The 15840-nt window shown below is 43.4% G+C and overlaps 1 long non-coding RNA gene across 1 annotated transcript in view; it reads right to left on the reverse strand.

The window, feature by feature from the left end:
• LOC139755897 (uncharacterized) overlaps positions 1 to 15840 on the reverse strand; it is a 754411-nt gene that overhangs the window by 124023 nt on the left and 614548 nt on the right. Inside the window, exon 6 of the long non-coding RNA XR_011714201.1 lies at positions 12298 to 12375. This is a non-coding gene — a long non-coding RNA (uncharacterized lncRNA). The remainder of the gene's footprint in view (positions 1 to 12297; positions 12376 to 15840) is intronic.

A 15840-nucleotide genomic window follows, 5' to 3' on the forward strand; every position in this document is an offset into this window, starting at 1 on the left:
TCCAGCTGTTGGCTTTCATTTCCTCAGTCCAGTTTGGTGTCATGTCAGTATCTAGTCCCTCCTACGATAATCTGTTGCTGAAATGGAGCGTCTTTCGCCATCTTGCTTTAAAAAGTGTCTTTCGCTATCTTGCTTCATCATATTTTTCATCGTTTCTTCTTGATGACCATAATAGTTCTTCATGGCAGACATTAATCTATCAATCTTTCACTCAGGCCTGAGTAAGTTCTCTGCAAATCCTCTATCATTACCAGCTGTACCGTTCAAGTCTCCAGTCATAATCATAATATTTTTTTTCATTATCAAGAAGTGTTTCGACCTCACCGTGCAAAATCCCTTACGAAACCAGACTTTTAATCTGTACTGTGAAACCCGGCTGAGGTGCGTACACCTGGAAGAAAGAAGGGTGATTCTCTGTCAGCTTGGGTAGCCACACCGATAACTCGTGCATATCTCAACTTTACAGTTTTGATGTGCTTTTCGACAGCTTTGGCTACCCCCTCAAGTTATTACTCCATCATACTTTGTCTTTTCCTTCTTCAACACTTACGATGACTCGGAACATACTCGCCTCTTACACTTCTTGACCAGTTGCATGATTTCTTAGTTTAGTGTCTGCAGGTCCAAAGATATCTGGGTTTCCCTCCTTCAGAAATCATAAGAAATCTTCTTCTTTCTTTGTGTGATGATATTCATCACCCAGTGTGTAATATTCTTTTCACCACCTTCGTCGCCCTCAAAGGGCTCCATCCAGGTTGGAAGTGTCTTTGGCAATCCCGTGCAGAGGCTTGCAAGGGCCTGTCAACGCCAGTTTAGTTCACGGCTCCCGCAGAACACCAGTTAAGTTAGGACCCTTCCTCCACCACCCAAGACCCTCTGTCTCAGGAGGAGTCCTGGCGTTACCCAAGGATATGTTTCTAAAGGCTCCTGCAACCCCAAGGCTGCGCTACTTCCAGGAGCAGGGGAATGTGAACGCCTTCAGGAGTGAGAGGTTCTTTGAGAAGACTGTGTCCTTCCGATGACAGAGTCTCTCTCTCTCTCTCTCTCTCTCTCTCTCTCTCTCTCTCTCTCTCTCTATATATATATATATATATATATATATATATATATATATATAATTTTTGTTGAAGTAGCCAGCTTGGACGATCCAGAAATTAATATATGTAGGATACATTTTATCAGTAATTTACGACTGTGAAAAACACACACACAAAAAGATGGGAGAGTTGAAAATTGTATCCTCGCGCAGTGTTGTGGTCAACCGTAATGACCCAATTTTAGGCTTTATGTACTCGCTTGATAACAACCATACCGTCATTAAGGCCGGGTAATCGAGCAGAGAACTGTTGGTAGGTCTTCGTGATCAGAGAGAGTGTGATCAATCATCGTCAGGTGAGATTAACAGTGGAGTATATGCTGGTAACCAGCTGGAGGTCCGGTGATTATCAAGACACAGGAAACAATGAATAAGTCTTTGGCAGTTAACACAGCTACCCCAGCCAGCGACGTCATACCTCCTCTTCTCTCCCCCTCCCCCCCACGTGTAGATACGCTGGCTTCATGTGATATAATATACATATATATATATATATATATATATATATATATATATATATATATATATATATATATATATATATATGAAGATATTTCAGTTTTCGGAAAAGTAGAATTCTCGATAATCAAGCATTAGTATTTTGTATTATCTATTTATCTATCTATCTATCTATATATATATATATATATATATATATATATATATATATATATATATATTACTGGATTCTCCCTGCGTGAGGTTACAATACGAGTGAAAGGTTACATTTGGCGTTAACGAGAGAGAGCATATGATGAAGCATATCTGTTCTACACATCACTTGTATCAGATGTATATACTCGAAACACGACACACGTGGCAGGTGTGATCGCTTATATGTTAATCCTACAAGATAAGACTGCTCTCCTCTGAGCATCTGTGAGATGTAGCCAGCTCATACAAAGTCAGTGTCTTGAACTGGAGGTCACATGAAGAAAGACGCGTATAGTCTTCACAATATTACCGAACTGAAACGTTCGTAAAGACGTCAGCTCACACAGACACCGTATGTGCCTGAGATAGAAAACGAAAAAAAAAAATAAATGTAACCCATTAATGGAATTAAAGACGATAAAAGCTACAAATAGACGGAATTCATTGTCTCCCATTAGAATCCAATGTCTCAGGTTAAATCAAAAGGCGATGACTCTACAAAAATCTACACATCACTATGGAATTTGATTCTACAAAAATCTACACCTCACAATGGACTGAATTCCTTTCGTGGATTGATATTGAACTTCCTTATATCCTTTACACAATCCTTCCCCTTGACACGGGTCCGGGTAACAATAATAAAAAAAAAGAGAGTCGGAATCGCATTTATAAACCCAATGAAGAATACGATCGCCTTTGTATACAAAATGTCTCAAGTTTTATTAAGGTTGGATCTGAAGGATTGTGAAAGTCTATACTTTGTAAACAATAAATCTATACATATATGTTTGTGGTTACAAAGATGTTCAGCCCAAGTAGTACCATCCGTGTGAGGTCAGTGGCTTCGAACCTGTGGTGTCAAATTATGACTAAGTGGGATTTATGGCCAATCAGATCTCCATTTTCCTCCAGACGAACAAAGAAATAAACAGCGCCTGTGTCATGACGAAGTGTGAGGAAACACACAGCGCAAGGGGCGATAATGTAATTATGAGTGTGTTATGAAGAGGCAAGGATAAAACGCACAGGAAAGACGAGACGTCTTCAAAACCATTCCAGTACGCGTTATAGAAAAATAGATGTGAATTCCTTTAATGTTAATTCTCGATGTAAACTCAGTGGTGATATGTTTATTTATTTATTTTGCCTTGTCGCTGTCTCCCGCGTTAGCGAGGTAGCGCAAGGAAACAGACGAAAGAATGGCCCAACACACCCACATACACATGTATATACATACACGTCCACACACGCAAATATACATACCTATACATCTCAATGTACACATATATATACCCACACAGACATATACATATATACACATGTACATAATTCATACTGTCTGCCTTTATTTATTCCCATCGCCACCTCGCCACACATGGAATAACAGCCCCCTCCCCCCTCATGTGTGCGAGGTGATATATGTATATAATTAGTAGAATAAGAAAGCCATGCATTATAGATCACTAGATTGTGCTTCGAGTGTGATGAATGTGACCTCTCCAGTGATGTTCAAATTCAATAAAATGAACACAAACAATATAGAGTGCTGAATAATTTGAACATTTCGAATGTAAATTCTCCAGTTTTGTATAGAATCATTTTAGAATAATACCATGCATTATGGACAGCCAAATCAGTTGAACGCACCAAGAGAGAATTCGGTAAAGCAGTTGAATGGCTAGATATAAGCCATTATCAAAGATAAGGTAAACTCGTACATCTTAACAATGCAATCTAGTCGTTGTGGTCGTGAACGCTTATGCCGGATTTATCATGACCAAGTGACAAACGGTGTTGCCAAACTTCACACCTACATGAGCCTACACCGATAATGTAAAATGACCTTCAGCGATGCTGTGTCGTCATCAGTGGACGAAAAGGAGTACAGCCTCGTCAAGAGAACTTCTCACTCCTAGGAAGTCCATTCCTTTCCCTGCTACTGATTGTGGTGCAGCCTTGAAGGTGTAAGGGAAGACCCGTGAAAGAGGATATACTGGAGTGATATGATTAAATGGATACACCCAATGAGCGGGGGTCAATGACTTCCATTTATACACCAGCAAGTAACACCCACATACACCCTACACTCACGACAAGGACCACTAGTTCGAATCCCGTTGTCCTGGGACACCTGAGACGACCTTTGGTGACGAGAGTATACATGTGGTGTCGTATGTGATGATAGTCATGCATATGCAGCCTGAAGGGACGACGTTAAGGTCGTGAGGAACTACCAATTTCTATTACAAAACAGTTCTTATCCCCTGTTGGAAACGGGGTTGGCTCTGTCTCCCTCCCTGTTAACGGCAGTTGATCTTTCCTTCCCCCAGGTTGAAACACACACCTTCCTCCTCCTCCTCCTCCTCCGTGTTACCTTCCTCCTCCTCCTCCTCTTCCTCCGTGTTAACCCAAAACTATATGACCCCTCCCTCCCTCCTTGCTCTATTAAAAGTCCCGTTTACTTGGGCTATGAATAAGTTCCATTATGATAACACAGTCCTATTGTTAAACCCTTCCCTGATGCGGGAATTATATCTCAATGTGATTACTTTGGGTGGGGGAGGAGGAGAGATTATAATAACCAGGTGTCTGAATTTCCGTTCCCAGTGGGGAGAGGGGGAGGATAAATAGCCACCCCCTGCCTCCCTCTCCCCTATTCTCATGCTTAAGAGCACAACCGTCACTTCCACTTCGAAGACGAAGATCATTACGAAGTGGCAGAGTTCTCGGGAGGTTGGTAACTCGTGTATCGCCAAGCTAAGGATGGTGGTGGTGGTGGTAGTGTTGGTGGTAGTGGTGGTGGTAGTGGTGGTTGGTGGTGGTAGTGGTGGTGTAGGTGGTGGTAGTGGTCGTGGTGTTTGTGGTAGTGGTGGTGTAGGTGGTGGTAGTGGTCGTGGTGTTTGTGGTAGTGGTGGTGGTGTTTGTGGTAGTGGTCGTGGTGTTTGTGGTAGTGGTCGTGGTGTTTGTGATAGTGGTGGTCGTGGTGTTTGTGGTAGTGGTGGTCGTGGTGTTTGTGGTAGTGGTCGTGGTGTTTGTGATAGTGGTGGTGGTAGCAAAGAAAAACGGTGCTGGTAGTCGTGAGCAGTGGTGGCATCTGTAGAACTGATGATGACCACGCTTGCGTCAGTGGGGAACTGTGACAGTGGTTGGGGAACTAATGTAGCCACAGTGTTTGCGGTCAACTGTTGTTGCCCTGATGGTTGTTCGTTGGTTATGGTTGTAGATGTGGTGGGGATGAGGGGAACTGTTCTGAGGGTGACGACAATGATGGTGGTACTTGTAGCTCACGTGGTAGAGATGGTGGTGTTGTTAGGGGGTTGTGAGAGGATGGTGTGTGGTGATGGAGACGTGTGGGTTATGCGTGTCATAAGGATGGGGGATCAGTGAAGGAGATCAGGACAAGGATGTTCCTTTGAGAGCGAAACTGATACGAGAGATGTTGATGGCAATGATGGAGATGGTTCTCATTAGAGGAGTTGTAGAAGTAGTGGTAGTAGTAGTAGTGGTAGTAGTAGTAGTAGTAGTAAGAGAAGAAGAAGAAGAAGAAGAAGAAGAAGAAGAAGAGGAGGAGGGAGATGTAGGAGGAGAGGAGGAAGAAAGGAAGGAGACTAAAACTCAGGTAGCACAGAGCAGGAGTGTGTCGGAGGGTGGATGGATTTAATTCCTATCTCATTATTCCAACACCCACCACCTCCCTCCTGCCGGAGCACTGGGACCAGGAAGTTCACTCTGATTTAATTAAGGTCGTCTTGAGATCGTGTAGCTAAACTACAACCGAAGACAAAAAGATACCTCAGCGTTGCAGGAGGAGAATAATGACATCCATGGTTCAAGTATCAGTGGCAGCATCGCAACACTCGACTCCCAACACGATCACAACACCTGGGTCCTCACGATCATCACCACAACGCTTGTGGTACAAGATCACCACCACCGTAAATGCAGAGGATTATAATGACCAGCTTAACATCAACACATCTTTCGTCTCGGGAGAAGCCCCACGACACTTCAGCTCCGTCATGGCGGCTGCAATCGTTCCCTAAGCTCACACAATCCATGCACGCCTTACAGGAGCAACATAGGACTCGACCTGAACCACGACAATAAACAAAGCAATCCACACCAAAGGTGTCAACATAGCACTGAACCCTCTATCAAGTAGTGTTGAAGCCAGACCCCCTCGCTTGGACCTTGGGGGATCTGCGTGGTCTGTGCATCTATATTACTCTGCGTAACTCAGTCAAGAGAGACAACATCGCATTTAAAGAAGCAACAAAAAGCAGCAATGGCGCGTCACTTGACGTCCCGTAAGCACCCGCAGCAGTAGCATCTGCAACGAACCGAGTTGATAGAGTTGTACAGGTGTGTGTACCTCAGATCATAGCCCTCCTGCCTGGCATTAAGAATATACCACGTCTTAAGATCCTACATACTCATGGGGATGGAGAGACGATGGTAAAGCATTGCCATATCATCTATGAGGAAGGAAAGTATCTACTTCTATACTCCTTCATTAAGAATATGGCTGTCAATGAACATCATGAAAGGGACGTGCGTATACATTTTTTTTCTTTGCCATATTTCATAAGTTTCTTTCACGTTAGGATTAACTGGCGCTCTCGACCAAACATATCTTAGTGGATTTTCTTTCCTTAAGCTCCATCTTGTATGGCTTTAACCTTCTGATACGCCCGAACACACATTTGTACCAGTCCCAAACTCCCTTATGATATCCTTCTGTGCAATCCAAGAAGCACCTCTCTCCTTGGTCGCAATCAACGCTTATGGACCGAATGGTATTCTACCTCACGCTTAGTGTGTGTGTGTTCATCTCAACTTGCTCTCGTGGTTACTCGTCTGTTTTGCTTCGGAGTATAAAACAAAAACTTTCCACCTTTCTTGGAGACATGTTTCGGGACATTCTAACCCACTTTAACCATTCCATCTACCGTCCTATTGCTTAGACACCAACAGTTTCTAAAGTCTTTGAATATCTCTTTAACCCCCATTTCCTAAGTATCTTCCGTCTCTCAGTCTTCTCTTTCATCATCAGCATGGCTTTCGCAAGGGGAGATCACCCATGATCACCTTTCCTATGCTACTTAACGTCTGTTCATCCTCTGTGAGAGACTTAAGGAAATCCTACGTTGCAGTCTTGATATGTGGAAAGCTCTTGACATGGTATGTAGCATCGAGGTCTCATAAATTCCTTCCTCCCACATCTAATCCCTCATATCTCCTTTCCTCTCTGGTCGTTTCATGTCCGTAAATACCGATGGATCAACCTCTACCTATTAACAGCGGTGTTCCTCAGGGTCTTGCCTTGTCTCCCACGCTCTTTCTACTTTTTATCGCTGGTTCTTTCCTTCGGTAGACAACCCATTACGCTGTTTTCAGAATTTTCTCCACAATCTCTTGTTCGATCTCTGCGAGCCTAAACTTGAGCGAGAAATTCCCGATGGGTGGACGTAACTTCGTGTGGCATTTTACCTCTACAATTCAACCTCTTCTTTCTTTCTCTAAGACTCGTCACAACCTTCCAATGCCCCTTTAAAGGCCCTGAAATTCCACACTTCAGTAAATCATACGTAAGCATTTTCACCATAAGACTTATTCTATCTTGAAATCTTCACATCACACAGTCAAATCTGCCACTACGAAACCTGGAATCTGTTCAGATGTTGGAAATCATTCACGTCGAAACAGCTGGGACAGATGATACAGAGTCGTCGTTCGACATTGCATGAAGTACTTACGCTCTATTTGAGACATAGAATTCCATACATCTAACAGAGTCAAGTCTGAAGCAAACCCGAGTCATTAAGTCTCCCAGTCTGACCTCAAATACAAGACCCTCCTTCCTCACACCAGACGGTTGTTTCTATTTTCTTTCTTTTGTAGACGTTACTTAAATTTTCGCTCCCGAGGACTGGCTGCTCGCGCGCCCCTCACCCCCCACCATTGAGGCACACCACGCATTACTCAACCAACCACCTCGTTACATGATTACTTTGTGACCGATGGCAATTTAAGCGTGAGCTATTGGGATCTCGTTTTTTTCCCCCTTTCCTCCCCCTCTCTTTGCACCCTCATTATTTCTCCAGGAGAATATGTTCCACACACCCCCACCCTAAAAAAGCCCTTAGATCAAGCTTCTCCGTTGTCCCATTTGTCTTTGGCTCCCTCGATCCACTTTTGTTTCGTTTAAGGCCTATAGTCTCAGTCATGATGGATCTTCTCCGTGACTGAAGCCCCAAAAAAGAGAGAAAAAAAAAGAGGACAGAAAACGAAGTTATGTTGGGCGATAAAGAAAACTGATTTACACCGTATGTAATCGTCGACGGTTGGCCGAGTTGCTTAAATGATAAATAGTTAGTTTGGAGGGGGAAATTGTGTGCGAGACTCAAGGTTTATGGTTGCGCCAGAATCCCCTACAAAAATGTGGCCTCATTTCACGGGCCGCTCGGTAGAAACGGGAACTTCCATACAGCCCAAGACAAGAGTTCCCACGATGCTTTATGGGCGAAGCTGCTTCATTCGAGATTGTGAGATAAACAGTTTATGGCAATGACATTATTTTCTTACTTTAATGGAAAAGGAAATGATGTGGTGACATATATTTGAGATGTCACAAAGAGATCCGTCAAGCCTTGTATTTTCAACGAACGACCATGAAAATTACCTTAATTTCCTACTGGTAAATGATGCACTTTAAAGTATCTGTGGGAAAAGAATTACATTAATTTCTTACTCGTAAATGAAGCACTTCAAAGTGTCTGTGAAAGAGAAATATCTCCTGCAAACGATAAACCATCGTTGGATCCCTGGGCATAACCTGTGTACATCCACCATCAGTTGTACTTCAAACGAGTATACGTAACACAGAACACTATATGGCCGACGGGATGGGTAAAAGACGGTAAAAAGGTGGATTATGTACCCTGTACTTCGCTCCGAACCCCTCGAGTGAAGGCTGTGTGTGTCAGCTACGAACACCACCGGAACCACAAGGACACGGAGACAAGAACATCATCGAATGACGTCTACGGACCACTCCCCTCACCGTACCACTCCGATCATCATCATCATCACCACATCATCACCACATGATCATCATCATCATCACCACATCATCATCATCATCATCATCATCAAGTACATTGTGTTACACCTCATACTTCTGCCTACTGACTTGCTATCCTGTTTCTACGAGTGTATTGAACTGATCCTTTTGACCTATACCCTCATTAAGGACCATCACATCTGCTTGTTATCATTTCCCAAGTGTGAATTCAGGAACAGAGGTGCCTATTCGTTGAGCTGGTCACACAACCTGTTGAAGAAATCACACCTTTTCTTCTTAAGCTTAGGTCGTCTGCAACACCTCCCCAGGAGACGCCACGCGTCACAGTGATAATAGCCACAGTGTACATGTTTACAACGACTACTCACATCGAAGTCCTCGCACTTCGAAGGAGATTAGCCTACTGACTCTTAAGGCCTGGCGTGGAGCCCTTTGTCTCTAGACTCCAGAAGGCCTCTGCCAACCAAGTGTTTCCACCTCCTCCTTTTCGGCCCTCAGGTCCCAAGACGACCAGCAAGAGCAGCGTTCCGAAGTGGTGCAATGTCCCTAATCGTCACAAGTGCTATTGCAGATGATGTCATCCACTTTGACGGCTGTATCTGCCTAGTAACACTTCCACGACGTCAGCAAAAGCTGGGTCGGAGAGGATGTCATTCATTCTAATGCCTGTATACGCCTGTAACAAATTCACTGACGTCGCTTGAAAGTGCTGCTGCATATGAAGTCATCCATTCTAATGGCCTTGTATACGCTTGTAAAAGTCTACTGACGTCACCCATTCGAACGACTGTTCACGCCTGTAACAGCAATATTGACGTCACCAGCCCTATCATTAAAGCCGTCACCCATTCGAACGACTGTTCACGCTTGTAACAGCAATATTGACGTCATCATTCAAGCCGTGAGGATAATCTACAGTGGTATACCGAAGTAAACCCGTGATGTCCTCCTGTGTGAACACCAATCTCGTCCGAAAGAAACCTAAATGACCGATAACGATACAATTACTCTCTTCCCATCGCTCAGACGAACCCGTCGAGAAGGTACGTCATTTAATAATCGTATTAAACTCTACGGAATTGAAACGATCAAACGTAGCCATACCACCTCCAGAATTTTTCTCCTGACACTCCAGCAACAATTGGCGTACGATCAATAACATTAGACTTCTATATACGTGTCACTGGTGGATATCTTTTTTTCAAGAATACCATTTAAACCTTGATTTACAGATCATGCTTATTTAACGTATTTACAGGATTTACTACACCGTGCGGGAGAATACCGAGTGTAAATATATCTTCTATGGCGCTTGTGGCCGTGTAAACCATCTTGTCTTCGTTTACGATTTACAAGTGTATGTTGTGGTCTTTATGTTGTACAATACTTAATACCTTTTTTCGGTAAGTCTGTCTGTTTTCCCCTCTCACACACTTTCTCATTTATTCAGCGTTTTACTATCTCTCTTTATTACTATCTCTTTCTCTCTTCATTTCCATCTTCTTTCTTTATTACGATCTCTCTTTCTCTATTTCTATCTTCTTTCTTTATTACTACCTCTGTTTCTCTCTTTATTTCTATCTTCGCGACCTCATATTTTCAGAGTAGGAATATCTCATACAAAAAAGATTTCTGAGAGAGAGAGATGGGTGGTTCAGTCCAGCACACTCTGGTTTCTTCCTCCTCCTCCTCCTCCTCCTCATTCCAGCCACTGGAACACTGGCCTGGTTCCTAAGTGGAACACTGGCACATCTCGTCTGCTGCTGGTTCTTTCCAGACATCCCTCTGACAGCCTCTTCCCGTAACATGATAAATTTTTTTCCTAATTTGCTCTCGAGTTGAACGAGCAATAATCTACTGAGAACAAATGATATGAATCCCGCCTTAATTATCATGTTAATTAAGGCAGACTGTAATTAACTATTACGAAGCTCTTGTGGTCAAAGTAATTCCTTTATAATTGGCGCTTGTATTGACTTCCGGCCAATTAAGCAACATCGTTCACCGCTGCTGTTTAGTGATGGGGGGGGGGGGGGTTGTTCCAGGGAATCGAACCCTTCCAGTCGAGAGAGGTTTGCGGAGCAAGAATTAATAGCGTCTCCGAAATATGTGATGGGAGAACCACAAAAAAAAAAAAAGAACATCACCGGAGACAATTACACGTCTGAATTGCGTCGTTCCTCATTTGTGGTTTATATAAATTACTTGTTTAGGAGGGAAAAAAAAGAAAAATATCTGTTATCTCCATTTGGGAAGCTGACTTTGTACGGTTCTCTCTCTCTCTCTCTCTCTCTCTCTCTCTCTCTCTCTCTCTCTCTCTCTCTCTCTCTACTACCATGACTGGTTTTTCATGGTACGTGCCATGGTACTCTCATGGTGTGTGTGCGTGTGTGTGTGTGTGTGTGTGTGTGTGTGCGTACGTGTCATGGTACTCTCATGGTGTGTGTGTGTGTGTGTGTGTGTGTGTACGTGCCATGGTACTCTCATGGTGTGTGTGTGTGTGTGTGTGTGTGTGTGTGTGTGTGTCTCCCCCTTTCTTTTCCCCAGCCCAGAGAGACACACGTCAGGTAATGAACACATGCTATGAGGACTGAAAGAAAACGGTTGTGGATCCACATTCTCTGGTATGATGACACCATCACCAACCATCATCATCATCACTATCATCATCACCATCACCATCTCCTGGTATGGTGACTCACACCTGCATCCGCAGGTATGATAACCGTGGTGGTATCCCCAGGTATGATAACTAAATCGGTATCTGTTGGTATGATGACAAAGACATCATCCACCTCACTTATCATCCTTCGTCACTGCCCCCAGTTATGATGGCGACATCACTATCCCCGGGTGCATATGTGGCACTCTGATCATCCCCTGTATGATAACACCATCCACGGGTATGATAACACCATCCCCTGGTACAATAAAACCATCCACAGGTATGATAACACCATCCCGATATGATGGCACTGTCCCCTGGTACGATAACACCATCCCCAGTATGATAACACCATCCCGGTAAGATAACGCCATACCCTGGTATGATAACACCATCCCCGGTATGATAACACCATCCCGGTAAGATAACGCCATACCTGGTATGATAACACCATCCCCAGGTATAATAACCACCATCCACGAGCATGATAACCCCATCCCCATCCTCGGTTGTGATGACACCAGCACCGTCTCATCCGTGTGTATGATCATCGAAATCTACACCTGGGAGACGACTTGAGGCCCTCCCACACCCCCACACACACACCCACACAAGATAACCACAAGATGTAATCATGCCAGGATAACTCCATGATATCGTGGGTTGTGGAGGGTGTTATCTTGCTCTATGTTCTCCTTCTATACGCACGGATCATTGACCAACCTCGTGTGACACCCAAGATAAGCGGCACCATCTACACTTGTGAAGATAATTTCAACTGTGGTTTCATCTTACCTTGTGAGGAGATAGATGTGGCGAAGGACACAGAAGGAGGAACCACGGCAGAATGTGTCTTTTGCCATTTTCTTCTTTCTGTAAACAGAAAATGTATTTTAGTGTGTTTGTGTGTGTGTGTGTATATATATATATATATATATATATATATATATATATATATATATATATATATATATATATATATATATATATATATGTCATGTGACCATGACTCTTACGAGTCCAAATATGTATTGAGTCTCCTTGAAGAGAAATGTCAGATGTCTTCAATAAACATATAAACGTGGAATACAAAAAAAAAAAAAAAAGGTTTTGGGGAGTATCCCACAGAAAAAGAAAAAGGGGGTGAAAGTCAACTTTGGAAGAAAAGAAGAAAAAAAAGGGGTGATGATGGGGGTAAGGGGGGGGGGGGTTGAGGAGGATAAGAACAGGGCTTTGGTGATGATAATGAAGGATAACAGAATACTGATAAGCTAACTCTGGTAGGAGAGAGATCGGCGTGATAAACACAGGAGGAAACAATTTAATGATCATTTCATAATTTGTCATTTCCGCTCGCCTCTTTCCCAGACGAGGCAAAATGGCGTCGGAAGCAGATGACTGTTTGAACCTTCCAGGGGAAAAAAAATGATGGAAAATAATACTAAAAGACCTTCACCCCAGATTCATACCTTGCTTCTTCTTCGTCTTCTTTTAGAAAATTGATACATGAGGGTAGGGGAGGATTTCCAGCCCCTCCGCTCCCGCCCCTTTCTAAGTCGCCATCTACGACACACAGGAGATAATCACATACGAATTCAATCTATCGCTTTTTCCCGCACACTTCTTGTGTGTTGATGGCAATAGTTCCTGTCACTGTGCAGCAGACGTGACGCTGTGCACTAGACGAATTCTTCCAGCAGCAATCATTAGCTGTTCCACTCCATTCCGTTTTCCGTCATTTTAACATAATGATCTTACGATCTGTTGATTTTAATGGCCACATAAATGTCTCCCAATCATCGTATATAACAAATGGCTTAATGGCTTAACCGCTGTGAAAACCATTGTACCGAAAAGACGATTGTAGTCACAAATGAAGAGGAGATTAATATCAAGGTGGGGAATACTACACGCTGGGTGAGACGCCTACAAGTCCTATCATATCTCAAAGTTGCCGATACGTGAGGGAAATTTATGGGCGTAAGAACGCGACAGATTTAGGATAACAGATAATGAAAGTCAGTTTATAGAATTTTAGGATAAGTATGTAGAATCTAAGGCTCAGTTTCTAGAAGTTAAGGGTCAGTTTGTAGAATCTAAGGCTCAGTTTGTAGAAGTTAAGGGTCAGTTTGTAGAATCTAAGGCTCAGATTATATAAGTTAAGGGTCAGTTTGTAGAATCTAAGGCTCAGTTTGTAGAAGTTAAGGCTCAGCTTGTAGAAGCTAAGGGTCAGTTTGTAGAAGTTAAGGCTCAGCTTGTAGAAGCTAAGGGTCAGTTTGTAGAATCTAAGGCTCAGTTTTGAGCACAGACCCCTAAAGTGAATGACACGTTTTACAGCTGAAGACGAACAACACTCTCTGGCCACAATGTCTGCTAGGCCTGCCTACCTCCCTTGACACAGGCCGTACCAAAGGTGATTAGCCAATGTTACGGTCAGGGGAGGAGGGTTAAAGGGGAGGGAGGGAGAAAGGGAGGGGGTGTAACTGGGGAGAAGAGTAGAGGGGTGGATGGTTAGGGCGAGGGTAGGGAGTGGGGATAGGTGAGGAAGGATGGAGGGTAATGGGGAGGAGTGAGGGAAGGGAAGGAGAGGAGGTTGACAGAAGCGGCCCCGCGATGATGAAGAACATCCGCGCACAGTCAGCACCTGTTGCCCTTCCTCCTGTGCCTCCTCCTCTTCACCTCCTCCCTTCTCTTCTACTTACTCGTCTTCCTCTCCTTCTGCCATCTGTGCCTCCTCTTCACCTCCTCCCTTCTCTTCTACTTATTCGTCTTCCTCTCCTTCTGCCATCTGTGCCTCATTCTCTTCACCTCCTCCCTTCTCTTCTACTTATTCGTCTTCCTCTCCTTCTGCCATCTGTGCCTCCTCCTCTTCACCTCCTCCCTTCTCTTCTATTTATTCGTCTTCCTCTCCTTCTGCCATCTGTGCCTCCTCCTCTTCACCTCCTCCCTTCTCTTCTACTTATTCGTCTTCCTCTCCTTCTGCCATCTGTGCCTCTTCCTTTTTCTCTCTTTGATCCTTTCCAAAGTATGCTCTACCGTGTCTACTTCCTTCTATTCAGTTACGAACCTGTTCAGAATCTATTGTGGATTAAGAATATAGGATACTATTGCTGCTCCCCCCCCCACCTCCAGCAGATGACCCTGTCACAGACCATCGTATGGTCTTCTGTCGTCTCTCCTTTCCCCATGTACTGCCAATGCTGTCGTCCTCCTGCAGATAACCTCAACGCAGACCATCAGGGTCTTCTGTTACCGGTCCTGTCATTGTTGTCCTCCAACAGATAACCTCTCCATAGACCATCAGGGTCTTCTGATCTCTGGTTTTACGATGTGCTGACAACAGACAACCTCATCATAGGGCCATCAGGTGTCCAGTTATCTGTCATTCCCTCGTATTCCTCCTTTATCTCGTTCTCTCTTCTTCTCCCTCGCTATTTTCATCGTCTATCTTCTGTTTCATATCATCCACAAGAAAGTTGATCTGAGGCAGGTTTGAAAGAGTAGAACTGGAGAGACGGAATAGCCACGAGTCTTGTACATGTGAGTGGCTATGACGCAACAGAATAACCAAATCAAAAGCAGTTTCATGCAAAGACCCGGGGGAAAAAAAGGTACGCTTGTGAGCAAAACCCTAACTACACAAAGCTTAAAGAATTAAAGACGGAGAAAAATGAAGAGACAAAAAAAAGGTTGTGGCTGAAGAACGCAGAAAAGAAGGACTAGAGAGAATATTAAGAACTTGCAAAACGTGAAGAGAAGAGATGTATATAGGAAGAGAGATGATGATGGTGTGATTTGTGAGGTGGAAGAAGCGAACGAGTGGCAATCAGATTGAGAATTCCGCGAGAAAATAATAATAATGATAATGGTAATAATAATAGTAATAGTGATAATAATAATGATGATGATAATAATAATAATAATAATAATAATAATAATAATAATAATAATAATAAACACAGCGATTATGTTAACTGGAGATGAAGACGACAACTGTCATCAATATCACAAAACACGGGGAAAAGAAAATGTTGCAGAGGTTAACAAATTAATGTAGCGCAACGAATGAGGGAGAAGAAAGAGAAAAATAAAAATAAGAAGAGAGTATTATAGAGGAAGACATAATGACGAAGGTTAATAACATATATGAACATTCACTGCGAGGCTGAGAAGACGGTAAAGAATAGGACAGTGACTGCAGTGATATGAAGACGACCATAATGGAAAAACAGGGAAGGGAATATCACCACGAAAATTAGACACTATCATCACACGTCTTGTTTTATAATGAACCTTGACTGTGGGGTTCTGGGGTTCACGAAGATCTGACGAAGGCTG

This window comes from Panulirus ornatus, chromosome 20 (assembly GCF_036320965.1).
Source record: "Panulirus ornatus isolate Po-2019 chromosome 20, ASM3632096v1, whole genome shotgun sequence".
Classification (NCBI taxonomy): domain Eukaryota; kingdom Metazoa; phylum Arthropoda; class Malacostraca; order Decapoda; family Palinuridae; genus Panulirus; species Panulirus ornatus.